The sequence below is a fragment of the Macrobrachium nipponense genome, chromosome 19 (genome assembly GCF_015104395.2).
Source record: "Macrobrachium nipponense isolate FS-2020 chromosome 19, ASM1510439v2, whole genome shotgun sequence".
Lineage (NCBI taxonomy): Eukaryota > Metazoa > Arthropoda > Malacostraca > Decapoda > Palaemonidae > Macrobrachium > Macrobrachium nipponense.
The window spans coordinates 51,868,457-51,896,341 of NC_061088.1; the positions used below are offsets into that span (position 1 = coordinate 51,868,457).

Sequence of the window (27,885 nt, forward strand, 5' to 3'; positions counted from 1 at the left end):
GAAAATCTCTTCTAACAGTATTTCAATTTCAACAAATTTTACAATAGGTCTGTTCGTTTACTTGGATGGCTTCTGTGCCATACTGTGACCCATTGCCAATAGAACTAGGCTTTCTTCCCAAACTATATAAGCGGGATCATTATTGGAAGCTTCTCCAGCTACTTTTACTCCCCATGTGGATTAAGTAAACATTCCGAACTTTTATTTACTTTATTTTTTCTCACTGGGGCGTTCTAGTGATTCGTTAGGTAAGTGACATCATGGCAAATTGGACCTTTCCTCGGTGGTTTCACTGCTTCACGTGTTTTGTAAATCCTTCATTATTAACACACTTAATTTTGTTCGGCCATCCTTGCTGGCAATGAATGGTGTCAGAAAACGTCAAAAGTTTCCATCACTCCCCACAAGCTTTCATACACACACACACACACACATTATATATATATATATATATATATATATATATATATATACTATATATATATCTATCTATCTATCTATCTATATATATATATACTATATATATAATATATCTATCTATATATATATATATATATAATATATATATATAGATATAGATATAGATATAGATATAGTTTATATATATATATTATATATATATATATATATACATATATATATGTATATATATATAAAGCGAGAGAGGGGTTGTGAAGACTTGACGTTCTCTGACACCATTCACTGCCAGCAAGGATGGCCGAACAAAATTGAGTGTATTAATAATGAATGTTTTACGAAGCACGTGAAGTAGTTAAAACATCGAGGAATGGTTGAAATTGCGAAGATGCCACCCACCGAACGTATCACCAAAACGTCCCAGTTAAAAAAAAAAACATTTAATTAAACTTTGGAATGTGCATTTAAACCACAAGAGGAGTAAAAGGATCTGGAGACGCTTCAATGACTACGTTTATTATTTTAGAAAGAAATGATCTTTGGTGCCAACACATGAAATTCTAGTTCTACTGGCAATGGGTCACAGTGTGGCACAGAAGCCATTCAGGTCAACGACAAGACCTATTATACATTTTGTTGAAACTGAAAAACTGTTAGAAGAGACACTCCCATTTTGACGTCGGAGTCATCCAAATTCAATAAGACTTAGAGCGAAGTCCCCAATTCCACCCAAGTCAACTGAATTTTTATGCCATGCAAATTCACTAGGATTTAAATTAGGCTACAGGGTCTGAGACTTATCCAAGTCAAAATCATTCATACCCTCTACCAAAGCCGGTCAAAGGAAAAAAAAAAAAAAAACATGTAAACTCTGAAGTAGAGATAATGTAATAAACAGCCAAGTCCCTTTCAACCACATTACATTAAGTTCTTACATTATCTTCAATTTGTGTAGGATAAAAATATCAAGCTACATCCACATCCATTTCACATGAGCAGCAGCTAAGAATTTGAATGCCGTGGGTTTGTAGACTCGCCGTAACTGTCCACTGGCAAAGCTGCGCGTACTTGAGATTACAATGATTCCAAATTCCGAGCAAGGTTGGAGTCACAATAGAACATACCCACCAGCACAGACTGTGAGGCTCACCGAAATGCCACGAGAGACTACGGAAATATTTCGTCGATTGCTTCAGTCTGGGGATCTGTCATGAGAGAGAGAGAGAGAGAGGAGAGAGAGAGAGACAGAGAAGAGAGACGATGACGAGAGAGAGAGGAGAGAGAGAGATGGGGATGGGGTGGGGGGGGGTTGGGGGTGGGGGTTGCGGGAGGGGACTGTAAACGTCCAAGGAGTTATACTATAACAAGTCAATTATGCACGTGAAGAAAAGTATAATGAGAAAAACTTTTATTAGAGACACGTTAGGAAAGATTTACATAATTACGAGAGATTTCCGAGTTTGCATTACCAAGAACAATGAATAGTGTCCACTGGAGGGGAAAAAAGGGTGGTGGGGCTAGTTTGTGGTAATGGGTTGCCACAATTTCTGTTCCACAGGTAATCTGCCAGAGTGCCAGCTCAACTCGATTTACTTGACGGATTCTCCCGAATGACTATGCGCCTTCACATGAGAAAGAAGCATCATCAGGCATCAATAGAGATAAATCTAAACATTCTCTGAGATATGTTAGCATATACGAACTTATAACGTTCCTTATTATACTGCTATAATCAACATATGTGAAAAAATCTTAAAGAGGATATTATGGAATCTTTACAATTACAACGGTTGCTAAAACAAATCTTCAGGTCTACATAGGATAATGATATTTAGAAAGTTATAGAAACCTTAAAAAATCCACCATAACGACGAACAAATCATATCCACCATAACGATGAATAAATCATATCCGAATAAATCATAATCATGCTGAAAGCAATACACCGATACACAAAAACTAGAACCGATTCCTAATACAAGAAACTTCAACTATATACTTGAAGGAGGTGTTCAAGAAAAAACAAAGAATAAAAGGGTTATTAGAGAAGCAATTTTCGTTTACGTTAGACGAAGTGGCTACCCTTCTCGATACCGCTAATCCACAGCTGGATCCTTCAATTTTTTTACGACCGGCACCCCCTTCTGGCACTTGGAGCCCTCTTAATCTTTAAATATTCTTGGGCTTATGACGATGAAACAGTCTCGTCTCACATATCTACTACTAAAATTAGTGTAAGGAAATATATAGGTACTGCGGCACACAAATACACCATACGGCATTTTCATGACAAGTAGTCATTATAACTTCTATATAAAAGGGAGCTTTCTTGAGCCTCAGAGGCGCTATAAAGTTCTCACGAAGAATATAAAAACAGTAAACAGCCCACGATTAACATCCCTACCCCCCACAAGGAATGGGTCGGTTTCCTCCATTAAGCGACAGTATCTATCTATTCGAGAGCCCTGTCAATGAATCTCCCACTTAATCCCAACACCTGCTTCCCATCTTCGTTCTTCTTTTCTGATTTCTCGCCAGGATAATGCCAAGTCCATAAAACTCATCAATTAATTATGACGGCATAACGAAGCACGTTTCTCCCATTCCGGACCATTAACCTACGGCAGAGAGCCAGGGCCTACTACCTAAGATTCAAATCCGAATAAAGAAAGAAACCGGAGAACCTTCTTAAGATCTGCCATTCATAAACTCGAAAAACTTCCCAACGTACGTACTATGGACGTTATGTACACGAATGTTACTTCTACTGCACAACTTGACTGTCAATTCCACAACACACTAGCAAGCGTGTTGCAAAACAAATTTTAGTTAATAAAAATAAAAATAAAAACTGATATTTTAATAAACAAGTCTGAAATTATTCATATGCTCACAAACACACGTTCTCATTAATACCGCAAAGCAATCATGACAAGTTTCACTGGCAACTTCAATCAAGCGAATGAATAAAAATGTAGAAATTGAATAATAATTAAAACTTCGCTTTTCTTTTTAACTGCCTTAGAACGCAGTCTTCAAATCCCAATGACCCCGTCATAATATTATCTCTAATACTTAAGAGAGGCCAAGCACACGATAGTTCCAGTCTAAAAGCTAAACATGCAACCTAAGATTATGAATGGAAGCTATTAAGAAATAAGACTGCCAAGGATAATATCGCCCCAATTAACTTAACAGTCCAGGTTCAGGGTTGACCGTGAAAAACAATCTTCAACATATATATAAAATTAGTGCTTCGCGGTTTCTAGATAGCAGAAACAAACGTGGTCGCAAAAAGCTCTCATGTTATTTTATATATGCCTTATATTTTATAAGCTATATATATATATAGACCTATATATATATATATATATATATATATATATAATATTTTTTTTTTTTTTTTTTTTTTAATATTCTGTTAGACAGTTTTCTCCAAAGGGAAAGTTTACTTCATAAGGTGTTAATATTAGTGTCCAAAAGAACAATACACTGAATGACCCTAGCCCGTCCGAACGCAATGCATTTCAATAGTTTTGCAATATAATGTAGGGTTGTGAGGGCGGCGGACTGCCCACAGAACCACAATAGGTATAACAACAGAATTCCATCTAATTAAAAGGAGCCCATAAAACCCCAAAATGTAGAGAAAGAAAAGTACTATAATTTCAGAGACTGCTGTCTCTCTCTTCAGTATAGAATTGATAAAGGTTTGTTTCAGAAAAGGTGGTATTTATACCAGAGATTCGTCCACAAGTAAGCCATTTAGGTCACCCCGCTGATAATCTTCCTTTAATCTTCTTAAGCGTTGGTTGAATGAACACTGCGTCGACGATGTCCGATGTCCAATTCCTTTGAGATGTTCATTACCTGCTTCTCTTTTATTAAGGCCGATCCATCATTTGACTCTTGTACCGGCAGTTGCTGCTATAAATTACACGTGACATATTCCAGTTTATTCTATGGTTATGTTCATTTTTATATGATTGAAAATAGCCGAGTTCTGTTGTCCATACCTAACTGACCGTTTTGTGTTGTATTAATCTCTGGGAAGTGATTACCTGTAAATCCGATGTAAGATTGGTCACAGTCCTGGCATGGGAGGATCTCATATACCCCAGAGTCTTTGGGCGATGTCTTTTGTTGGACGTTAATCAGGATTTGGCTAAGGTATTTGGGTAGGTAAATGCAAAAAGGGTTGGATTTTCCCAAGGGTTGTGAGTTACTCTCTTAATCGTCTCCCTTTTGCATTTTACCTACCCAAATACCTTTTAGCCAAATCCCTGATTAACGTCCAACAAAAGACATCGCCCCAAGACTCTGGGGTATATAGATCCCATGCCAGGACTGTGGACCAATCTTACATCGGATTTACAGGTAAATCACCTTCCCCAGAGATTAATACAACACAAACGGTCAGTTAGGTATGGACAACAGAACTCGGCTATTTTCAATCATATAAAATGAACATAACCATAGAATAAACTGGAATATGTCCACGTGTAATTTATAGCAGCAACTGCCGGTACAGAGAGTCAAATGATGGAATCGGCCTCAATATAAAAGAGAAGCAGGTAAGAACATCTCAAAAGGGAATTGGACATCGGACATCGTCGACGCAGTGTTCATTCAACCAACGCTTAAGAAGATTAAAGGAAGATTATCAGCGGGGGTGACCTAAATTGGCCCTTACTTGTGGACGAATCTCTTGGTATATAAAACCACCTTTGCTGTAAACTTTTCTCCATTTCATATACCTGAAGAGAGAGACAGCAGTCTCTGAAATATAGTACTTTTCTTCTCTACATTTGGTTGTTTTTATGGGCTCCTTTTATTAGATATATATATATATATTATATATATATATATATATATATATATAATATATAAAATTATTATATTATTTTTTTTTTTAATATTCTGTTAGACAGTTTTCTCCAAAGGGAAAGTTTACTTCATAAGGTGTTAATATTAGTTTCCAAAAGAACAATACACTGAATAACCCTAGCCCGTCCGAAGCTGTATTCATGTTTTCATTATAGTATAGGGTTGTGAGGCCGGACTACCCGCAGAACCCCAATAGATAATAACAACAGAGTTCTGCTAAAAAGAGCTCTTTTTTTACGTCTGACGTTCCACCGCCAGGGAAAACTGCTTGCAAGACAATTCCCTGAGCTGTAGATAAACACATTGACAACTCAACAAGGCTTGCTTATAAAGGCACTGAATACAGGGGTTATCAATCACTACAACAACAAAACAGACAAGCACGCTAGTACACTTAGGCGAGATGGATGAGACAACCAAGACGGTTAAACGTCCGATCAACATTTCTTGTTTGACTGGATCTCTTAACTGATTAATAGGCAAACCCAATCTAAAATTAATAGGCAAACCCAATCTAAAATCAGTGTTAGCTTAAGGAAAGCTATGAATACTTACAATACCACTAATATTCTAATTTGTTAGTTAAATTTTAGTTCCGAGTCTCCCGGCAGTAGTTACAGTGAAATAGCAAGCACACAAGCTGAAAATCCTAATTCAGTCAAATTACTAAGCTAAATACATATTCTTAAATTATAAAAAAACAAGCAACTATTAACATCCACCAATACACTACGTATAAACATAAGTAAATACATGAAAATAAAGTGAGAAGCAAACAATAAATGATCCCCATTCAAAACCAAACCGAAGTAGATCTTCCTTCTTCTGGATACGGATACTGACGGTAATGAAGAAAATAATGGATTTTAGGGGCTCCGAAACACGGCGTCACTCTCATTTCAGATTGCCGAACAGCATCACAACAGATACCTCAAAAGACATTATTCTCTTGACATGAACTTCTCATGGGACAGTTCAGTTTCTGCTTCTCTGTAATCACAGCCTTCCGCGCATGGAATCTTCCACATCGAAAAATATTATCTCATCACAACCTTCCAAAACCAGCACCTATTAATAAGCTATCGGCATTCTTGATGAAGAGATTAAAAGCAGTAATAATACCTTCCTTTGTGATTATTACACATCCAACAGGTGCCTTTAAAAATGTCCATTCATTTCCTGAACGTGACAATTCTGCTAGACATCTGGATGAATACGCAGGCTAGCCTCAAAACTCCGTTTTAACCACTTTAAGATTTCAATAAATTATTGTTGCATAAGGCTTGCATACCTCATCTACTTTCCACAGGGATGCATATCAAAAATGATTTAACGCCCACAATCAAACAAACTGAAGTCCACCAATATTTATAAGAAATTGTTCAACCTGAAAACAAGCCTATTTCAGAACAAAAAAAGATATAAGCAAAGGAGTATATTGTGCCACGCAAAATAAAATATATTATACTCAGTGCATTCAAGAAATGAAATTACATAGCAACAATATTTGCAGCGGTTAAAATCGCGGATTATGAAAATTGCAAATTGGAAGTAGAGTACCTGCAATCAACCAACACCGAAACAAAACACATCCGTCAATGGAGCGCCAGAGCCTGCCTGCTTCCATGCAGTCTCCAATAAACAACGAGTCATGTTGGTTTTCAATAAAGGGGATTCCACCAGTCAGACCACGAGGCCGAGGCCAATAGTGCGTTTGGTACCGCTTTTTAAATGGACCCTCCAACAGGAAGCCAGTATATACGTTACTCTTGATCCTTCCAGAATCTGGGCGTCATGTTGGTCTCCCAGCAACAATTTGTAAGAAACATGAACTACACATTCATACACACTCACCCTTTAAACCATTTCGTAAATCTACAGCTAGACTCATGTAGCGACTCTCTCTCTCTCTCTCTCTCTCTCTCTCTCTCTCTCTCTCTCTCTCTCTCTCTCATATAAAGAAAAAGAAAAGCGATATATGTCAGATTATTTATTATATTCTAAAATTTTAGAAAGAAAAAAGTTCTAATTTGTACAACGCTTCCATTTATATTTCATGCAAATCGTACTTCAACCGGGTCGATAAATTTTTCCGATTTTGTTGCAAATAAAAATAACAGATGCGTATCATGATGCGCATTAGTATGCATCCATGATTTTCAATACAAAAGCTCTGCTTCATCTGACTATGCACGGACGGCAAATTCATCTGAAAGGCGCAATATGAATGCGAAGCGCTGTCGAGCTACATTCATCGGATTTCGAATTCCAATAAAACTGTAGACATGAAGAATTGATCATAACAATAGACCATTCTTTTTTCTAAATACAATGGGATGTTCTTGTGGGATAACAACCACTCTTACATGATTATATATATATATATATATATTACATATATTATATATATCTATATATATATATATATACTATATATATATATATATATATAATATCATATATATTAAATATATATATCATGGCTATCACTCTATTCGAGTATGAATGCTCTGGGATGTCGTTACTGATGGGTTCGTATGTAGCTAGTGAGACCAATTCCCGAGCCACATACTCTGTCACAATTGGGGCATGTGTTGTTGGGTGGGAGTGGAGGCTGTGGATGACCTGACGAGCTTCTCTTGCAGCTCTAAGAACCTCCAGATGATGCTTTCTGTTCCCTTCATAATTTTTAATTTCATCTTTCACTTCAGCTCTCCAAGCAGATCGCTCCAGGGCATCGGTCTCCCATGTTTCATAGTCAATGTCACGTAGTTTTAAGTTGTCTTTCAAGCTGTCTTTGAATCTCTTTCCTTGGTTTGCCAACATTTCGAGTGCCCCGTCACTTAGCTCTGAGTAAAAGAGCTGCTTAGGAAGGTGGCTGTCTGCCATTCTGACACCATGCCCTACCCATCTCAACTAGCTTTTTATTATAATGGCCTCAATACTGAGGCAGTCGGCCTCTTCAAGAACACTTACATTAGTGCGGCGGTCTTCCCAAGTTATTCTAAAGATATTTCGCAAGGACCGTTGATGGAATTTCTCAAGGGCTTTAACATGGCGTCGGTAAGTTGTCCAGGTTTTGGTGTTAACACGCAAGTCATGATCATCAAAAATTTTCTTGTGAAGTTTTACAAAAGCTGAGTTAGCACATCTCAGGCGATGTTGAACTTTCTCATCCATACTGGCATTTGAAGATTGATGACTGCCCAGGTATGGGAAGCGGTCTACAGTTTCTAGAGCTTCTCCATTCATTTCTATAGTAGGTGCAACTCTTACGGCTTCAGTTGGGGGTGGTTGATAATAATACTTGGGGTTTTCTAATGTTGATGGAAAGCCCAAGAGGAGAGTAAGCATTTTCTAATGCATTCAATATAATTTGCAGATCATTTTCCGTTTGAGCACACAGCGTAGTCGTCTGCAAACTGAAGCTCAATAATAGCAGTAACATTTACTTTAGTTCTTGCCTTTAGCCGGTTGAGAATGAATACTAAATCCATCTGTTCTGTAATTGATGGAGATATCTGGAGGCAATTCTTCTTGATTGAGGTACAAAACAACAGTTATAAATATAGAAAATAAGGTTCAGTAAAGCTACCCAGTAGACATTATAGTCACCGGCATATTATCATGCAGTAGCCCCAGGATCTTTATGAATTTTGGTGGGCATCCATATCTAGATAGGATCTCCCAAAGAAGCTCACGCTTTTATATATATATATATATATAATATATATATATATATATATATATTATATATTATATTATTATCTATATATATATATATAAATATATATATATATTATATATTATATATATATATATATATATAATATATATACACACACACACACACAACGATGCCAAAGGAAATAAAAGATATGAGAATACAAAAAAACAAACCATTAGTATAGGATACAGTGGAATTCCCAAGAGCAATGCTGTAGAGTAACCCAAGAGCGGTTTAATGGCCACTACTAGAAGTCTAGACGATGGATTCCTATAATAACCCCTGGGGAGAAGGGATATAGGTGCTACGGGGAGGGGGCTACACGAAGGAGCTTAGGAGAATTTAATCGAATAATGGGAGAAGAGGTGGAATATATATATATATATATATATATATATATATATTATATATATATATATATCATTATATATAATATATTATATATATATATATATATATATATATATATAATATGTATGTATATGTGTGTGTGTGTGTGTGTGTAACTGAATCACACAGCTATGGAACGTGAGGAATGTATAATTACCACGAAAGAAAAAGTGAGAAAACGGAGTGGTTCTTAGACTTTTCGACACACTGGTCCTTTACTAGCAGACTAATGAGAAATATAAAAGTAAGTTTACAATAAAACTCATATAGCTGAAAGATGGCATACAGATATCCCCAAGGATGGGGATTATAAAGGAAAAAATGAACCTAAAACAGATGAAGAATTAGTGGACGTACCAAACAAAAAGTGAAACGTCTGAGAGTTTTTCAAACACAAGATTAGGCCTAACGATTCGAAAGCAAAAATAAAGGGAAATATATCACTCGTAGTTCTGTTACGAAATACATGAAGATAAGGCTCAATTCTGCCTGTAATGAAGGAAGTGAACGTCTTTTGTTGTGTTTTTGTTTATGCAGAGGATATTGATATTTAGAAGTGTTCACATATTACACTTGAACAATTCAGTGCGAAACCTAGAATAGGTAAAATGTTCATAATATAAAGGAAATAACGTAAGAGGCACCTTTTTACAAGAAACATTTATTGCACGCCTCCCAGCTTGGCCGTTGTAAAATACAGTTATGAGAAATCCGTTTGCCCCAGGGCCCATTTTGACTTAGCAATCAAGGTGGCAATGTTTTCCCAAGGGACATAAAGTCCAAGGCACTCATGACTCAGACTGCGCTTATTATTCATCAATTTCATATGACAAGTAAAAACTTCCAGCGTTAACGAGATTCAAGCCACGAGAGTCCCAGTTTACGGCAGACACACAACGAACCCACTTCTTTGTTTTTGGTTATCAGAGCCGAATTCACCAATAAACTAGTGATCTTATGGATCGAAGCATCTTAACAAGTTTGAACGTCGCACTTACACTACTACCGAACGTTCCTTTAAAACATTAGTCTTGAAACAAAACAATGGCCGACAGTAAGATACAACATTGTCATGCTGCAAAAACGATCTTATGCAACTTAATCAGCGTGGTTCGATGAAAACATCTCTGAAATCAGGTATTGTGGAAAAATGAGCTCATAAAACTTCATGAAGCTTCCATTCAAGTCAGGAACAGTCGTCCTCTTCCGAATCTTAAAAGCTGTAGACCTTTATTCCGGGGGCGTAATAAATCTCACCAACACCTTCTACGTGAAGCAGAGAATGTGATCCTCATCAACGTTTTTCCAAAATAGAATGAGAAGGCGGGATGGAGGGAGGGGCCTAGTTCACCACCCGCACACACCCAAGAAGCCGTTCTATATATTGTTTCTTCTAGGGAAGGCGGGAGGCTTCTAAATGAAGTGTCACTCCTAGCCAGCCCATCTGTCTCTTGGGAAAGGCCCTGGCATCTACTATTTCTATTAACGTCTTAAAAATAGGGTTTACACACGAAAATAAGAACAGTGTTCGAATAAAACACATTTACAACCATTTTAGAGGAGTAAAAAATGAGCACGAAACGTATTGGACTTTCAAAAGAAGAGAAAAGTTCTAGATATGGAAAGCTCATTGACGCCTAAATAGCATTCTTGACAAGGATCAAGTTAGAAACCAAACCTTAATTAAACAAACCGCAGCAAACGCCATGTAACTAAAACATTTTGAGATAAAATAATATCTAAAAGAGCAAAAAAAAAACCTGTTCTGTTCACATTAATAACTTCTGAAAGATAGGATATCCTTCCGGAGATTATGAAAAATGAAAGATGCCGTTAAAGCTTCGGTTTAAGAACAACGTCGTCATGATAAAAGCTGATAAAAAATCGTTCTCATTTCCTTCAAAAGTCCTTCAGAAAAACTGCCGAGATCAAAGTGGAACTTTATTCATCACAATGTTGGTCATAATATAATAATAATAATAATATAATAATAATAATAATATTATAATATAATACAATATTAATTAGGAATTAATAATATAATTATAAATAGGAATAAATATATTAATAGTATAATATATATAATAATATAGATAATTATAAAAAATAAAAATTAAATTAATATAATAAATAATAAAAATAATTAAAATAAAAATATAAAATATTAATTATAATTATAATATATGAAATATAAATATAATATAACATAAATATAATAATAATATGATCTCTCTCTCTCTCTCTCTCTCTCTCTCTCCCTAACACCCCGTCTACTCTCTATCACTTCCTTTCCCTCTCATTCTCTCTCTGTCAACCCCCTACTCAATCTCCCACTCTCTTTTCCAAATGATAAGTCATATGCAAAAATTACGTATGATAAATTCGTAAAATAACTAAGTCTACGGGTATAACAAACCCCGTGTCACAGGCAGAGCCAGCTCCATTTCAGGGAATCCCTTCTCAACCCCAGCCCCTTCGGAGGGAGGGAGGTAGGACGAAAACCCATAATAAAAAAGCGCGAATTCGAATGCAATGTTGTGTCAAAATTTCAAAGCAATTGGTGAAGAACTTTCGGAGATTTTAAGCATCAAATTTGACTCTGAGTCAAGGACCGGACACAGGGGCTATAGGCGCCTACCCACATGGTACTTCTAATAACTAGGAGAAATCTCTTGAATACAACGTCTTCACTTCCTAAATGAATGGCCGTTCTTCTTGACGGGATCGCTAGAAGACTTTTTCTCATTAAAAAGAAAAAAAAATTCTTGGAAATACGCGCACATGACCAAGGGTTTACGAGACAATGCAGTGACGAACAATGGAACGGCTACGATAATGTTTGTAACCCGAAGGGGAGAGACGAGATAGATACAAAGCAAGATTTTTAAAGCAAAGATTCTGAACCTTAAAACAAAAGCTTCATAAGAAAAGATGATTAATACCAGTAGATACAAAATATGCGAACACGTGTCTTAATCTCCTTCTGACAGGTGTCATCACCAGGTGACAAGAAAAAGAAAGCAAATTAAGTATGAGGGTGGTTCGTGCATCCCCCTTCATTCAAAAAATGAAAAGGAAATACTTCCAAGGCAAACTAGATTAGTGTTTGTCTCTTCAATGCAAGAAGTCACCGGACTTCCATCACGGATGGTATCGAGCATTTGTGCATATACACCTTCAAAGTCACGACTCCTCAATTATCAACTTATTAAGAGAAAAGAACGTATTAGGCAAATGCCGCTGGGGAACTTCCGAACACCTGAACGAATATCACAGAACAACTCGTACTGAGCCTAACTACAAGGTCAATCCCAAGTTTGGAGTTATGGGAAGGAATGAGGATAAGAGCTATTGACTGCCGAGTCTTGTGTATCCTTACGACTCGGGTGGAAACAAAACGGTAAGTGCTAATTTCACAATGAAAAGGAAAAGAATTCCTCTACGAAAGTCCGTATGAGAGAAATTAAAACCCGAAATCACTCTCAAAATCTCTCTGACATACTATATACGTGCACAGATTCAAAGACCTTCATTTATACGACCATATCAAGCAACGTCACAAAGGCTGCCACGACAAAACAGCAGCATTCTCTCAGCCTCCTGACCTGACGTCTATGCGTGATTCATCCATGACAACAGAACGACCTTGACTCTGCCACTAAATGCCACGGGAGGGAAGCATGTGATAATGCCTGCGTGACCACCAGAAATACATAATGGTATTAGGGTGCTCAACGAATAATTTGGTAAGGAGAGAGAGAGAAAGCGCATTCTCAGTCAAATAAATAAGGAATCTGGGTCAAAGGTTAAGCACTTGGATTAAAACTTACCCAGTGATGAAAAGCTCTCATCATAAAAGACGGATATTAAGGCTGGCAAAGAGAACAAAAGCAGCATCTAAAAGCACACAGTAGAGCAAACCCCACTGACGGCTCAAAATGCTTAACATGGAGCCACCAACGACAAAAGCAGTAGCGGTATTTAAAAGTCACAAATGCACTAGTGAAGCCTTGGAATAATAATAAGGTCTAATGCCCAAAATATGATTAAGAATATCCACCATCAATGGTACCATTATATTAGGAGCGAAGTGACAACCACATCACAACTTGGCCAATATCGTTTCACCCGATTACTTAACTCCCGAAGAGCATTACGACAAACATTGGAGAAAAGACGCCTGGAAAATAATCTCCTCTTGACCTTTATTCTTCGGGTCAATAAGCTGATTCACAACGTTTTGTCCAAGTGTCACAGAAGGGATGAAATATCAAGTGTAACTAGCAAATAACACATACACACACCCCAATATATATATATATATATATATATATATATATACTATATATATATATCTATATATATCTATATATATATATTATATATATATATATATATATATATATATATATATATATATATAGTATATATGTATATATACGCACACCCTTTTTCGATCCAGTAAGAAGCTGGTATCAAATAGAGCACAAATGTACTAGTTACTGGCCACCAGTGACGGGAAGGAATCACAAAGCTAGCAAACGTGGTCCCTTGACTCACAGTTACGTTCACATTCGTATAGGTGACCATTGGGAAATGACATGCGCCATCAGGAATTAAGCCATTTGAACATGCCTAGGGGGTAGGGCATGGGACTAGCAACCTTAGCTTGCTGGAAACTGGATACACATATTCTTGTATGCAGAAGCCTTGACAAGTAGTTTCCGGCATGAATTTCATTGACTCTTACAGATATGAACTATATATAAGGAGATGTAAATTTTTTTTTTTAAACTGCCTCTTTTGTGCGACGACCTCCATACCAGATGCTAGTCGACAACAGCCGACAAAGGCCGATCAATACTGGCTTCCTCTCTCTCTCCTCTCTCTCTCTCTCTCTCTCTCTCTCTCTCGTCCTCTTCCTCTCTCTTCTCCTCTCTCTCCTCTCTCTCTCTCATATCAACTTTGAAAACCTGCCTTTTTTATTCTATGTCGCGAAGTTTGAGCGCCAGTATTTGTGGCAACATTGCCCCGTGATTAAAACATCTTCCTCACACAACTGTTTTTTTTATCAATCAATCGAAAGTATAAAGATCCCGAAGTGTTTCTAAATTTTATCGTCAAAATCTCAGTGTTTAATAAAATACAAAATAACTAAATGACAGTAAATACTTGGCGATGTAATGACGTACTGCTTGCAAGGTTATCATATAACATCAACACGGTTACAAGAACAGTAAGAATAACGAAAGATCTGCCAGAACATTACTGAAAATGTTCTCAACTTACCATACCTGCGTAGAACAAGGTCACCACAAGAACGTCAGACTCACCTGTAAGTAAAAGAAAAAAACAAGTTTGAAATTAATTATGAAAGAAATTATATGCGAGTGCTCGGCCACCATGCAGTTAACAGCTCTCTCTCTCTCTCTCTCTCTCTCTCTCTCTCTCTCTCTCTCTCTCTCTCTCTCACACACACACACCGTAATGACATTCTTCTTATTAATGGCTTGAATAATTTTTAAAAGCACTGAAGCCTTGGAAACTGAAGGGTCATCAACATCAACGCGCTGTCAAACATGCAAAACACACAGGAAAAAACGTGTAACGCTTAATTAAACTTTCATTATGCAAAGGCTACATCAACTAAGCCCCAAGAACCCTGATGAAGAAAATGAGCCCAGGGAAACTCCTTCCAATTAAAACCGGACGAATGGGAACGAAAACTCACAATCGCCGGCGACTTCCTAAGCAATGAAAATACACGAAGTACCTCCAGCAGAAAACGAGAAGGTAAGAAATACGAACACAGCCGTTTCCCAATACGAGCAAAATCGTTCTTTTTAAGATCTTTGTTTTTAGGTTTAGCTACAAACAAATGAACTTGAAAACAAAGGGGCTTATCCACGACGGAAACAATACATATGCTTCTTCAAAGAACAAACGGTACAATTGAGGGAACCAGAAGAAAGAAGAGAGATCCAAAGCACGGCCGTAAAGAGAAAGAGACGACACGGAAATCAACAATCCGTGGTCTACTTACCCTAGAAAATGGAAGAGCTTCCTTGGCGGGTATTACCGCACGACCAAGCAGGGGTCCCTTACCACGGGAGTGGTCTTTGATTCAGTCCTTTTGAAGAGCCAATAAATTTGAATGTTCCAAACAGGTATGAATTATATTATTCTGAATTCCATAAATGTCTATAACGTGGAAGTTTGATACACACATTCATAGCACGGACGCACACGCGTGCACACATGGAAAACCGTTTCGTATTGGAATATAAAATTTAAAGACAAAGGCCAGCCGATGGGACAGTATGTGGTCATTCCGATGGAAATAATGTTAAGGATGAAATTTATAATTGAAAACACCTACGCATATGAAGTTATTCCAATAAATATATTGACACATTAATACGTTCCAAGAAATAAATTTTAAAACCCTGTTAATAATAATGCATGTTTTATATTTGTTTAAACAAATCTATATCCTTTAAATCTACCATTAAACTCAATACGTCACAATTATCAGCTCAAAATTCAGTTATGTCTTTGCCATTCACATGATGTCTGTAACGCGAGCGATGATGAAACTGACACAGTAAATGCTCTCAAGTCAGGTTGGTCACTGAGCAAAAACTGGAGGACTGTCTCTTGATAGAATAAAACTCTTAAAAAGGAATGGCCGATTCCCTCAATAAGGGTGATTAAGGAAAAACTACAGTTGCAGGCAAATTCTTCCTTCACATAATTAAAACCATCCTTAGCTAATACGAAACTAGATTGAGAGAGAGAGAGAGAGAGAGAGAGAGAGAGAGAGAGTCATGAAGAATTATGAACAAGTGTTCTCATATTATAAAGGAAGGAAAAAACCGAAAGAAATGATCAATGTAACTTGGTTTACCCACATACAACGCTGCTACTGTTGTCACACAGTTCAAAAGTGCCATAAAAATCCTTTTCATCAATAAAACTCTTTTGTCTTTTCAAAACTCTCATTTCGAGAGCTTAAAAGCTTAGAAGATAATTCGTGTGTTTTACTCTTCGTCAGTCCATTTAAAAGGGTATTTGTGATTTTGGGGGAAAAAACTGCCACACCCCTGCAAAAGCAGGCCGACACCTGACTAACAGAGGTATCGGCTCCACGTTCCCTTTCCTCTTTAACCTGCAACATCAGAATAAATTTCCAAGTGAATGCAGTACACCCTTCTCAATTGCCAAGACTAGAGAAAAAAATAAAATCGGCAACCTGGAAAAAAGGGGCTTAAAACTGGCCAATAACAAAACTGCGTTCCTAAACTCCTGGTTCCATGGGTTATAAAACCTAGGGGAGGATTTCAAAGAGAGAGAGAGAGAGAGAGAGAGAGAGAGAGAGAGAGAGAGAGAGAGAGAGAGAGAAATCGCGTAGCGAAGAAAGGATTTGAAACAATAGAGCTACCTTTAAAGTAAGACAGGTATAAGAAACGTATCAAAAACCGTTTCTCTAGGGCGCAAAAGGTTTACAATCTCATAAGAGAGAGAGAGAGAGAGAGAGAGAGAGAGAGAGAGAGAGAGAGAGAGAGAGAGAGAACGGTCCATTTACATTTCACTAACAGACTATGAACGCAACAAGAATGTTCTTACTCCGACGATATCTTACATTTAGATTGTCATTTTTTTAACGAAGTCAGTCCTTGACTCTTACAATTCCTTTGCCTTTAATAATAAAAAGAAATAAAAAGCTAAGATTAATGACAACGCTCCATTAAGCCTTCCCATTTAAGAACCAGCCTTTCATATCTTTTTTGTAGCCTAAAGTAAACAGATGAAAGGCAAAGTAAAGTCAATGTATCTTGGGCAGCGACTAACCGAGAAGAAAAAAATATTTATATAATAGCTACTGTGACGTTTATAGATCGTTCGTCTACCCCGCAATAATAATTAATTCTATTTGGAAAACGCAGCCATTTCTTTAGAATATCAGCTGATTTTTAGTAACCGCGGGAAACCCAAAACCCGCCAGCTAGAGATAGGAAGTTCCCCAGTTGGGGGAGAAGTCTCTTTTATCAGCCGTAGGGACTATCTCAAAAGGGAAGGTGTAGGCAGAATTGGTACTTCTTAGACCTATAACCTTAAGCTCTCTTTCCTGTGACCCCCCAATCTGCTGGCTGTATGCTTGTTTTCCAGGATTTGCCTTTGATCGTGGGGGGTTTTAAGCTGACCTCCCAACCCCCAAGCAACCCAACTGAATTCTGTCACAGTCGGCTGTGAGACGTGATCTCGGACAGAGGCCCAAATTACCTGCCTTCCTTTAGGCCTACCCAGGGCGTGAGTGGCGCGCCGATGACCCAGGCCTCAGACAAGGGCGGGCCCCCATAACTTTCCCTACAAAGAGCCACATTTTCTTCAAAGGTCGACACTGAACACGACATCCAGGTACGGTCTTTGTGGAACAGCATATTGCCAGTCTCTCCCAACCTATTATAATTGTGATCCTCATTCTCCCAATTCAATTTCCAGCAACAAAAGGAATTCATCCCTTTGTTCCCTCACTGCCTCATGGCCGCATGCTTCCCCTTGTGTGATCGTCCCAGACCAATGGAGTCATTGCATACTTCAGTGAAACCTTAAAAGTTCCTTCTCCCCAGTATTAGAGAATTAATTAATCAAAGCAAGAAGTCATTTTTCCTTTTATCTCGTTTAATCTGGGATTCTTTTCCAGATTCCATGAGTCACGTGCCGTCTCTCTGCTCGCAAGTGTGCATTAACCAAGTGAATGAAATCAGCTTGAATTGAATGAGACTATAAGCCCCAACGTGGGGGCCAATGTCATTTAACTTTTTTTTCTCCAGGCCAGCACGGGCCTTTTTGTAAATAAAAAATGTTAAAGTAAACGAGCTGAGTTTTCTGGCGACCTTCCCCCTAAAGAAAGTTTACGGTAAGTTCAAGCAATTCCCTCTTGAAATCCCTAAATTACTTCCGTTTACGTATCTAGTCTCTCACAGGGCCCTATATACGTAATATTGTCGACCTCGCCGAGGATCGAATCCGGGCTTGCTTAAAAAAGCTTGTAAATCGCGTTATCCGTTGTAAAACGTAAACTGTAAATTATTTTACAAAAAGTAAATCAAGCACACTTGCAGGGAAAGAAGACACACTGACTCACGGTAAGGTATTCCATTCATTAATATGATTATTTATAACCTATGTTAGCTTAAGGTACGTTTAAGTATTTTTATTGTAGAAGTGTGTTAAACAAATGTGAAGGTAGAAATATTCTTATTATTGTAACGGCCAGAGCGCCGAGCGAATTCTGTTCTGTAAATCGCATTGTTGTCGTAGGAGCACTAACACGTGTGCAGATAGATGCCAGAAAGGACCAGATCAAACTAGGAAGTGCTTTGCCAGGGTTTATTGCTGTATGAGAAAGCCTAGCTAGTTAGGAGTGTTTTACTAATAGTTACGGCAAAAGAAGTGTACAATTCTTTGTCTGTGATATGTTAGGGTATTCATTTTTTAACTTAATTTTCATTCCAAGTGTTGGTAACCGCTTACCTCTCGGCTAATTCAGCTTCGCGCTCTCTCGCGCCTGCGCGGTCTCAACCAACCTTCGTCTCATTCACAGCGGCAGCCATGTTTTTATCCCTTTAAACATTATCTAAACAATTTAAGCAAAGTAACGTAAGTCACGAAGTTTTAACGTAAATAATATCAATGTCTGTACTAGTATCTATCGTTCTGCCAGAGAAATTAACGTAATTCGCCTTGAATAAGAAAGTAGAATTTTGTGTTGTAAATTGCCTTCGCATTTACAGAGAATTAGCTGTTTTGAACGACATGCTGCGCGCTAGCAGCGCTACCCAGCTCGCCTCACGTGTTTCACCTCGCATCGCTCACGCGCGCTGAGCGAAGTTTCATTTCACTTCGCACTTAACGTAACCTCATTTACAATTGTTTGCTAACATCGTTTTAAAATCCTTACCGTCATTTCACTGTCCACGGGGACCTAGTAATCTTACATAAAGTTAACGTAAATCTCAAGTAGAGTAAATCACAAGAATTGTTAACGTAAAACGCGTCGTTGTAAAATTCATATTGAAACGCAAATCATTTCGTAAGCGCGAGCCGCTACATTAACGTAAAAATCGTTCACACCACGAGCGCGTTATCATTTTCATAAAAACGTTATCCAAAGCAATTCTTTCATTAAAAACGTTAACGTAAGTAAATCATTTAACGCAAGTTGCGTCATATTAAACTAACGTTAGTAGTTCAATTCAATATAAGGGAGTTCATTCACATATCATTTTTCAACCCTCTCCGAGAGAGAGAGAGAGAGAGAGAAAAAAAACCAGAACCCAGTATTCACGAAGCCAAGAGTACTACATCTTACCATTAATTATAGCATGCAGAATTAACATTATTTTAGTCTCTTGTGTCTTTCATTTACACAGCGTGATACGTACGCGCATGTGTCCATTGCAGTTTGCAAACATTTATTTGTTTCATTTATCGAGTACTTCAGCGAGTGACTGAGCATTTCTAAAATTTCCATTACCTGTCGTTGCCCGAGTGGTCTTTTCATTTTCTTTATCACGAAAGACTTGCGTATACCGCAAGCACAATTCGCACAGTGTGCCACGCCAATTCATTACTTCCAGACAGGGAAGTCGTTACCAGTTTAGGACTGGCCACCACCAGTGCACGTCAGGTCTTATCATTTTACAGTGCCACTAATTCTTGACACTGTTCACCGACTGGCCGCTGAAGTACTCCCACCTTTTACTTTCTCTCCCTCCACCATTACACTCTCCCCGAACAGAGTGCCCTTTCACTTCGGTATACTTAAGTATACTGCATCTAGTGTCGTCCGACGGGACATACCAGCACGATACCAGTGCTCCAAGGAACGCCTCCTCATAAGTGCCATTGCACCTGTACAGGCCGTACAGGTAGCATTAAACCTGCGTGTCCGTCCTACGGAACGCCCCAAGTAACTAGTGTGTCCATGTACAAGGGTCAGTGATCCTTCGGAACACTCAACAAAGGGAACGCCTCCCGAAGCGCCGCAATACCAGCCCTAAGTGCTGACAAACCTGCGTGTCCGTCCTTACGGAACGCCCAATTCATTAATGTCCGTGTACGAGGATCAGTGATCCTTCGGACCAATCAAGGGAACGCCTCCCCCCCCGAAGTGCCGCAATACCAGCACTACTAGTGCTGCCCAAGGAACGCCTCCTCATAAGTGCCGCGCACCTGTACAGACGTACAGGTAGCCCTATACCTGCGTGTCCGTCCTACGGAACGCTCATTCATTATAGAGTATCCGCCATTTTGGATCACTGAACCAAGGAACGCCTCCTCATAAGTGCCGTGCACCTGTATTGGACCTACAGGTAGCCCATTCCAGCGTCTCCCAACTTAGGAACGCCCTTAAGTGTGACGTACGCCGTACACTCCATTGATTTTTTCACCTTTAGAAGGTGCCAATCCAGAAGTGCCACCAACTTACGGGACACTTCCCAAGTGCACAGAGCACCCAGTCTTTTCACTTTTTCATTACCACATTGCAGAACCCATTTCCAAGTGAGTGCCACTTTCCACAGTAGGCACTCCTATTCCATTCAGTACCCTTTCCTGGCCATTATTTTCATTTTCTTCCGAGCCTCTACTGTAGCCTAAGGGAAATGTCTTCCCCCCTGCTTCCCGCGACTTTCTTTGGCCAGAGAGCTAGAGAAGCTCGAGCCCCCCTCCCCATACTCTGGGCAAAGAGGCTGGGGTTACACCTGGACCAGCACTAGACCATGGGGGGATAAAGGCGCAGCAGGCTGCCGCAAAGCGCCTCAAGGCAAAAGGAAGAAAAAGGGAAAACCAGAGAAAAGCCGGAGAAGCAGAGAGAAAAAAAAAGAGAAGCAGAAAGGGAAGGCAAGGGAAGAGGAGCGAAAGCATGAGCTCGCTCTCAAGGAGAAGGAACTCGACATCAAGCGGGAGAGGCCCGTAAGGAGAGTATCCTAGCTCAAGCCACTCTGCCAGCTTTCCAGCCCTTGCACCCACTGTCTCTTCTTAGGTCCCGCTGGTCTCTGGTCAGGCCTGCCATCCTTTCGATGTTGCGAGCCTGGTCCTGATCCAGTGCCCGAGAAATAGAAAATTCCTGTCCGCATCCTTGCCCTACCTCTTAACCCTTTTACCTATTAACCACCGCCTAACCTACCTCCCTTTTTGGAAGAAGGTAAGCCCACCCCAGTTTAACCCCTGAACGTTGCTTCCCGATGGATGATTCACGGAGGTTTCCCTTAACCTCCCTCCCCACTGTCACATCACTGCCAGAGAGGACTCCGTTCATCTGTGCCAGAGCACACTGCCCAGCCTTGGTGACTCCGCGAGATTCGCAAACCTTTGGTGGGCCAATCTCGGCCTTATCATCCAGTGCCACGGAAGAGGTTCTGGAAACAAGTTCACTGCCGAGACTGTTTTGGACCGGCCCAAAGGGTCCACATGTTTCCCCTGCAAAATTCCGGACGGGGTGCGCGAAACCACAAATAATTCCAGCCATCGGGCAATGGCCGTCACCAACCTTCCTTCTTCCTAGACCCCCCAGCTAAGGGCCTCCCTATAACCGTCCGCACCCCTCCCCTCCAAAGCCATTATTTCAAGCCAAGCCGACGTCAAGAGCTACCCCGAACGAACTCTGGCGACTCAAATCTTCCTCGATACGGGAAGACAGAAATTGCCCCCGAGGGGCCTAATGTTGATAGGACGGTCGATTGATCACCATCGAAAGGTATCAATCACATTAAACCTGATCCTTCCGACCCCGTCCAATTGAGAGGGTTCACTAGAACCTCACTTCCTCCAAAGTTTGTAACCCTTGCAGTTTGCCAAGCTACATTCCAGGAGGTTACGACCTCCTCGCCTAGGGCAAAGACATGAAAAAAAAAAAGTCTCCCTCGCATAGTTCCAAACCAGCCTAGGGGGTCCTAACCCACAACCCCAACAATCACATCTAAAGCAAGGAGTAATCGAAATTTTACTTCCTCCAGGAAGTAAACAACCAACCAACCAAAGTCCTCCCTCGTTACCATGGAAGGGAGATTGATTTCATTGCACAGTTTTTCCGTTGCAAAACCTGCAACGTTAACTAGGGCACTCCTACTAATTGGGCCTAGGTGTCCACCCCCCCCCCAAAACCCCCCCCCTAGCCGACTATCAGCAGCGGACACTGTCCATGTTCGCCACAAGGCCTAAGCCTTCAACCAGAGACAGGAGCCTCTGCTCTCCCATTTCCCAAGGGGCAACAAACCTGAGAGGTTATTGCACCCTCCGGTACCCGCCACAGGTCCGAGTCGACCTCAACTCCGTCTGCCAGTGGCCACTTGGCAGCACTGTCCCAGTACAAGCTCCGTCCAGCCTGGACGTATAGGCCCAACCACCCCCCCGAACCTTGACTTCTGCGCCTGGCCCCGGAGCTACGTGCCGGCGCCTAACCTACCCCAAGGATCCATCCTACAGGAGATCCTCCAACAAGGCATGGGAGCTTAACCGCAGCCCATGGCCAATCACTAGTTCCGCTTCACATTCACCCTCACCCACTTGTCCCGAGGAAGTTGAACCTCCGGCAGACCTCAACCTCATAACCGGGGGGGGGCCTCAGGCTAACCACTGAGCCTCTGCTCCTGCCGGCGGCATTTCTGGCCTTTCCCCCAGAGTCCGGTGGGCACCCCCCACTCCCGTCTACCTCGCCAAGGACTGGTTATAGCCAGGTCCTGGTGGGGAATTAAGTAAGAAGAAGAAGAAGGGAACGTCATTAACAAACTAACCACAAAAGAGCCACATGCTCTCCTTGACCACCTATGCCCAAAAAGAAGGGGTACAGTGTCCGCATTCCAGTTTGCAGAATGATCCTGGCAACCATACCCAGAGAAAGTATGCCAGCCTGATCCCTGCCAGTAGCCTAACTAACCCTCTACAACCCCTAGCCATTGTAATACTAACCCGTCACTTAAATATGATTACCTCATTGCGATATTTCCCTCCCTGGTAAATTACCAACCCTCATCATCCCCAAGCATCATTACCTCTTATCATGTTTATTTTTACAATTCCGTCGCTGAACCTACTGCTGTTTGGCGTACCACACTCTTGGAATTGATTGCGTCTTTCATTTAAATGTATTGAGGTAGGGTTTTAGGCTAATGATTTTAGTACGCCAGGGCATTAGGGTTAGTAGCAAGTAGAATTTTTCAAGTAACCTTTATCTAATGGGGTAGAAGTAAGACTGGTCCGTCACAAGACAACCCCGTAGTTATTAATTATGGCTAGACTACATCACTAAATCAACTTTAGTACAACATTAGTCATCTTTGCCCTATAAGTTAGTGGTAGGCCACCCTGTAGTTAGCTGTATTCGCTGCCTCAAAAAACTTCAAGTTGGAGTATGGAGAACGGGGTAGTCCCGAGACGATCCAATTTATTTAAGGCCGAAGACCCTTCACAAGACCCGCAAAGGGAGTGAATGCCTTTCTTTAACAGGGGAGGGGAGCTGTGACGTTTAATAGATCGTTCGTCTACCCCGCAATTTCAAATAATTAATTCTATTTTTTGGAAAACGGCAGCCAGTTTCTGTTTAGAACTATCAAGCTGATTTTTAGTAACCGCCCGGGAAACCCAAAACCCGCCAGCCTAGAAATAGGAATGTTACCCAAGTTCCCCCAGGTGGGGGAAGAAGTCTCTTTTAATCAGCCCGTAGGGACGTATCTTCAAAGGGTTAAGGGTGTAGGCAGATTGGTACCGTTCTTAGACCTATACCTTAAGCGCTCTTTCCTGTGGACCCCTCTGCTGTCTGTATTGCTTGTTTTCCAGGATTTGCCTTTGATCGTGGGGGGTTTAAGCTGACCTCCAACCCCCCAAGCACCCGCCCAACTGAATTCTGTCACCAGTCGGCTGTTTGAGTACGTGATCTTCGGACAGAGGCCCAAATTAACCTGCCTTCCTTTAGGCCTACCCAGGGCGTGAGTGGGGCGCGCCGATGACCCAAGGCGGCCCTCAGAAACAAAGGGGCCCCCATACTTTCCTACCAAAGAGCCCATTTTCTCAAAGGTCGACACCCTGAACACGACATCCAGGTACGTCTTGTTGGAACACGCATATTTGCCAGTCTTGTTTCTTTTTCTCCCAACCTATTATAATTGTGATCCTCATTCTCCCAAGGCCATTTCAAGCCCAGGCAACCAAAAGGAATTCATCCCTTTGTTTCCCGTCAACCACTGCCTCATGGCCGCATGCTTCCCACCTTGTGTGATCGTCCCAGACCAATGGAGTTCCCATTGCCATAACTTCAAGTGAAACCCTTAAAAGTTTTTCCTTCTCCCCAGTATTTTAGAGAATTAATTAATCAAAGCAAAGAATGTCATTTTTTCCTTTTAGCTCGGTTTAATCTGGGATTCCTTTCCAGATTCCATGAGTCCACGTGCCCTGGTCCTTCTCTGCTCGCAAGTGTGCATTAAGCCAAGGTGAATGAAAATCAGCTTGAATTGAATGACGACTAATAAGCCCCCAACGTGGGGCTCCAATGTATCATTTAAACTTTTCTCCAGGCCGTAGCACGGGCCTTTTTGTGAAAGTAAATAGTTTTTAAAGTAACGAGCGAGGGTTTTCCTGGCTGGACGACCTTCCCCCGAAAAAAGTTTCACGGTAAGTTTTTTCAAGGTCAATTCCCTCTTTCCTTTTGAAATCCCTAAATTAAGCCTTCCGTTTAACGTATCTAGTCTCTCACAGGGCCCTAATATACGTAATACTACAAAGAACTGGGGCAGCGAGCCAAAAAATGAAAAATCAGAAAGTAGAATTACAGCTCAACTTCAACTGGCCTGTTTTTTCTTTGGAATCAGAACGTTTTCAGGGTAAAAGTGGTCCGGAGTTAGGCCTAAATTCTCATAAACCAACATTAACGAAGTTTGGGCTATTTTACAACCTGATACCAAGGTCATTAGAACTAAAGCCAAACTTTTATTTTTTAATTAATCAAGAGGATTTCGTTCGGGAAGGATTTGGTGAAGGAAAATAAACATGAAACTGCTAACGTTTTCTGTAAATTACTCATAAAAAAGTATTTTTTGGTACAAGAATAAAAACCAGAATAACATGCAGTAAATACACTTATTTTCCCCAGACAATGCGTACTTTTTTACATCAACGAATTTTACCTTTCCAATTAATTAACTTCCATTTCCCAAACGAATGACAACAAACACTTCAATTGCCAACAACTAAATCAAATTAGTCACTCGAGAATGAGGGGAATCAAATTCAAAAGAAAATTAAATTTTAATAACCTCATGGATGCGGAGTGTTTTACGAATAAAACTGTATACAAATAAATATAAACAGTAAATTTGGTACCGAACTTGAAGAGAGGAGAGAGAGAGAGTAGGAGATGAGAGGAGAGAGAGACCCTATCTTTTTTATGCAACACCATGCAAGTCCACACGTTCTCCCCCCTCCCGTAATTTTTTTTCCTCATGTAACCTGGTACCACGGACAATTTGCAATAATCATAATAAAAACTTAAAAACGATGAAAATTAAGGGCTATTAGTTATATTGAACGAGATGACCAAGTTTTTTTTCAAATAAACTGAACAATTAACACCCTTCCGCTATCAAGGAAAACCTCTTTTTCCTCTATGAATGATTTTCTTTAACAATTTTTTACCAAGCCCCACGGGAATTCGCTTTCTTATGAATACTACTTTTTCGGTTAGATTTGGATGATGGGATCAATGAAAAGGCAGGTTTACCCTTCTCTTTTTTTCCAGGATCTGCCGCCTTACTTCCGGGTAGGGAGGGATGGGAGGGAAGGGGAAGGTGGGGTTTTAACGAATCGTCCTTTTTTTATTCCTTTTCGCTTTCCTCCTCTAGGCCTGTCCCCCGTTAGGTGGGATAAAGTTTGCACTGTTCAGTTGAACCTCATGCGGTGCACTGTAAGCATTACTTGAGGAGTTTCTTTGCCAGCGTGCCCCTCGGCCCCCAAAGATGGCAACCCTTTCCCCTTTCCTTTTTACTGTTTTACCTTCTCTTTGTTTTCTCCTTCAGCCTTCCTTACCTCCTCCTCCCGGTTTGTTTTTTTTCCCTCCTCATATTTGTTCTGTCTTCCACCTGGCTTTCCTCCCTCTAGTAACAACTGATTCCTAAACCTTTCAATTTCCGTTTCAGCGCTGAATGAAAGTGCTTGTCCTTTGGCCTAAATTCTATATTCCAGTTTCCCAACTTTCAAACTCCTAGCCCCCCTGCGTTTAGTAACGATTTTTAACTGTCTGTTTTCCAGATTTTCCATGCAAACCTAAAAATTAAATCCTCTTTAAGAACCAATATTCCATGAAATCGGAACGCCATTCTTATTAGTGGAATACAGCAACTTGTCTTGGCCACCAAAGAGCTGCCATCTCATAACGACCAAGTAATATCGATAAACTATACGCAGCAGTAGCAGACAGGGCGATAGTGAGAATCGCTGCTAAAATGTTGCATATTAAAGGAGTACAGACTTACACATCTGACAACAAGAGGCAGAAGATTAAGCAATTATAAAACAATATCACTTGATAACAAGGAAGATTTTTTTCTTGGTTTTGTTTTACGGAGATCTGAAATCACATGAGAAGTGAATAATACGAAGGGACAGATAAAATCAAAACAAACAGTGTAAAAAATCTAAAACAAACATCAGTATAATAATAATTACTGTGTTATTGAACTTAGAAAATTTCAACCACTAACTACACCGTTTTTCTTTTGATAGGCCAAGTCCTACAGAGCAATACTGAACTCAACGTTGCCTCAGCGATCTTGCAATCACTGGGTTGAGTTACATTTACTAAATTTGCGCAATCTAGCATACATATAAATAAATGCCCTAGAGAAATTATTCGAAAAATTTCAACAAATGACTACATCCAAAGTTTGTGACATAATCGAGATAAGGAGCATTCTAGAGTAGGAACCCATACAAATCTTTAGAGAAAACCTTAACAGGACTAACTCCGTTTTCTTTCTTCATATTATCTAGGGGGGACTGGATAAGACATACTCGTACACCACAACAATTATCAGTGCAATGCGCGTCAGGGATTCACACATCCCGTCTTTTTTATAGTCTCGAGTTTCTATACATATAAAAAATTCATTAAAAAAAGTCTTTTGATATTCTCGACATTCTATAAATTAAAAAAAAAAAACATTAAAAAATAACTAACAATTACAAAAAGCACGAGACATACTACGTAGTAGTCACACTGGGTTGTAATATAAAATTCCTAACTGACATTATATATAATATAAACAATATATATGTATATATAATTAATATGTGTATATGTGTGAAATTATAATAGCCATAAGGGCATTGTGGCTATTACAATTTCATATGTATCTAGTAAAAATGACCTGTAGATTCTACTTGTATGTTGTTTTCAAAACTAGCTTTCC

The 27,885-nt window shown here is 39.8% G+C and overlaps 1 protein-coding gene across 16 annotated transcripts in view; it reads right to left on the reverse strand.

The window, feature by feature from the left end:
• The window catches only part of LOC135216899 (serine/arginine repetitive matrix protein 2-like), a 622,749-nt gene that overhangs the window by 258,535 nt on the left and 336,329 nt on the right, over window positions 1–27,885 (reverse strand). The window contains exon 2 of one of the 16 annotated variants that reach the window (XR_010314968.1): window positions 14,716–14,754. The exons of the other annotated variants lie outside the window; for them this stretch is intronic. The gene's annotated coding sequence lies outside the window, so the exon portion shown is untranslated. The remainder of the gene's footprint in view (window positions 1–14,715; window positions 14,755–27,885) is intronic. 16 annotated transcript variants of the gene reach the window in all.